The 2827-nt window shown below is 36.8% G+C and overlaps 1 non-coding gene across 1 annotated transcript; it reads right to left on the reverse strand.

Annotated features, from left to right (window-relative positions):
* Positions 1–270: 270 nt before the first annotated feature.
* LOC131232041 (small nucleolar RNA R71) lies at positions 271–377 on the reverse strand. The gene has a single exon (XR_009164646.1). It is a non-coding gene; the product is annotated as a small nucleolar RNA R71 (small nucleolar RNA).
* Positions 378–2827: the final 2450 nt, after the last annotated feature.

The following is a 2827-nucleotide window of genomic DNA, read 5'->3' on the forward strand; positions in this document are numbered from 1 at the left end:
ATCAAGCCAGGGGTGATTCAACTCTTTCCAAAATTCCATGGACTTAAATCTAAAAGTCCATATTTGCACTTGAAAGAATTTGATGAGATCATAGCCACTTTATATTTTCCAAATGTGTCTGAGGACACGGTTAGACTGAAACTCGGCCCCTTTTCTTTGAAAGAGAAAGCTAAGATGTGGTTGTATTCACTACGTCCCAGATCTATTGGTACATGGAATGACATGATAAGGGAGTTCATAAAGAAAATTTTTTCACATCATAAAAAGAACACCCTTAGAAATTCAATCATGAACTTCACTTAAAAGGAGGATGAAACAATCTTCCAATATTGGAAGCGGTTCAAGGATCTTATCAGTTCATGCCCACAACATGGTTTTGAAACTGGCGCATTACACACTTTTTCTATGATGGACTGACATCTTTCATGCGCCAATTGGTCGAGATAATGTGCAGTGGGGAATTCATGAAAAAAAATGTTGATGATGTGTGGGACTACTTGGACAGACTTGCTGAAAATGCAAAATCATGGGACACCTACCCAAAATCAAGCACCATTTCTAGGCCCACTCAATCAAAGGAGAGGGGCGGGTTATACCTTTTGAAAGAGGATGATGATATTAATGCTAAACTGTTTAATCTCATAAGAAAATTTGAGGCCATGGAACTAAAGAATGATAAGATTAAGGAAACTGTTTGCGGTATTTGTGCTTGCAACGTTCACACAATTGAAAATTGTCGAACAATATTACCTGCATTTCAAGAGCTATTGAATGAGCAATCTAATGCCGTGAACAATTACCAAAGACTTTTAAATGGACCTACCTCCAATACATACAATCCTAATTGGAGAAATCATCCAAACTTCAGTTGGAGGAATGGACAAATTGCTACCTCTCAAGGTTTAATTCTTTAATTAATTTTCAAATCAAGTGAAACTTGAAGAAGAACTGGTTCAAAATTCCACATAAACTCAAGCGCTTCCTGCTCACAACGTAGGTTGAGGTTGAGGTTGTAACCGTAACATGTGAATCCATCTTTGGCAATCACAATGTAGACTAAATCCAAACATGAAGGAAGTGGTTAATAGAGATGGACATTCCATTTGGCACGTTTGCTTTCAAACAGATGCCATTTGGATTGTATAACTCCCCAACAATTTTCCAATGATGTATGTTAAATATTTTTTCAAATATGGTTGAAAAGTTTCTTGAGGTTTTCATGGACAACTTCTCTGTATTTGGTAGTAGTTTTGCGGAATGCCTCAACAATTTATCTATTGTCTTATCTAGGTGTGAAGAGAAGCACTTTGGCTTAAATTGGGAGAAATGTCATTTCATGGTTCAAAAAGAAATTGTTTTGGGGCAGTTATCTCAAAAAATGGAATCGAGGTAGATCGCTCAAAACTCGATATTATTGTTAATCTACCTATCCCCTTGAACTGTTAGAGATATTAGATAACTTCTACGGCATGCTGGTTTCTATAGAAGATTCATTAAGGACTTTAGTGCCATTACTAGACCCTTGACTAATCTTCTCCAAAAGGATGTCCCATTTAAGTGGATAGATGAGTGTGCAAGTGCCTTTAATAAAATTAAATCATCCCTTACCATTGCACCTATCATGCGTCCACCAGATTGGACACTTCTTTTTGAACTAATGTGTGATGTAAGTGATTATGCCATATAGGCTGTTTTGGGCCAAAGGAAAGATAAACGGCCCTACGTTATTCACTATGCGAGTAAAACTCTAAACTCGCTCAAGTGAACTACTCAACAACTGAAAAGGAGTTACTTACAGTAGGTTTTGCTTTGGATAAGTTTAGGTCCTACTTACTGGGATCCAAAGTGGTCATTTTCACGGACCACTCAGCTCTTAAATATTTACTATATAAGAAGGATGTAAAGCCGAGACTTTTGAGATGGATCCTCCTTGTCCAAGAATTTGACTTAAAGATAAAAGATAAGAAAGAACTAGAAAACGTAATGGTCGATCACCGTGTTAGATGATTCCATTGAGGGGATGCACATCCAGGACACTTTCCTTGATGAACGATTATTTGTGATTTCTAAATTTTCTTGATATACGGATATTAGTGAACTATCTTGTAACGGGAAAATTGTCATATCATTGGAAGTCACAAGATAGGAAGCATTTTAAACCGAGGTTGAGAACTTCTTTTGGGATGACCCGTATTTATATAAATATGGGACTGATCAGATTTTTAGACGTTGTGCCCTAGATGATGAAGTTCAGAGTGTCATTTCCTTTTGCTATATGGAAGCATGTAGTGGCCATTTTTCTACTAAGAAAACCACTGTAAAAATCCTTTAGTGTGGTTTTTACTGGCCCACCATGTTTAAAGACACCCATGCTTTCTGTGTTGCTTGTGATAGATGTCAAAGGTTGGGAAGAGTGTCCCAGTGCAACATGATGCCTTTATCCCCAATTTTACCATTGAAGATTTTTTATTATTGAGGTATTGATTTTATGGGCTTATTTCCATCTTCTTTTGGATTTTTTTATATATTTGTTAGTGTGGACTATGTTTCAAAGTCGATTAAGGAAGTTCCAAGTAAGATCAATGACAACAAAGTGGTTATATGATTCCTCAAGGAAAATATTTTTTCTAGATTTGGAACTCCAAAGGCCATCATTAGTGATGGTGGGTCTCACATTTGCAATAGGACATTAATTGAGGCTTTGATGAAGAAATATGGCATTAAGCATAAAGTGAGCATCCCATATCCCCACAAACGAGTGGGCAAGCAGAGATTTCTAATCGAAAAATTAAACACATTTTAGAGCAAACTATAAGGCCAGATAGGA

The sequence above is a fragment of the Magnolia sinica genome, chromosome 17 (assembly GCF_029962835.1).
Source record: "Magnolia sinica isolate HGM2019 chromosome 17, MsV1, whole genome shotgun sequence".
In the NCBI taxonomy this organism is placed as follows: domain Eukaryota; kingdom Viridiplantae; phylum Streptophyta; class Magnoliopsida; order Magnoliales; family Magnoliaceae; genus Magnolia; species Magnolia sinica.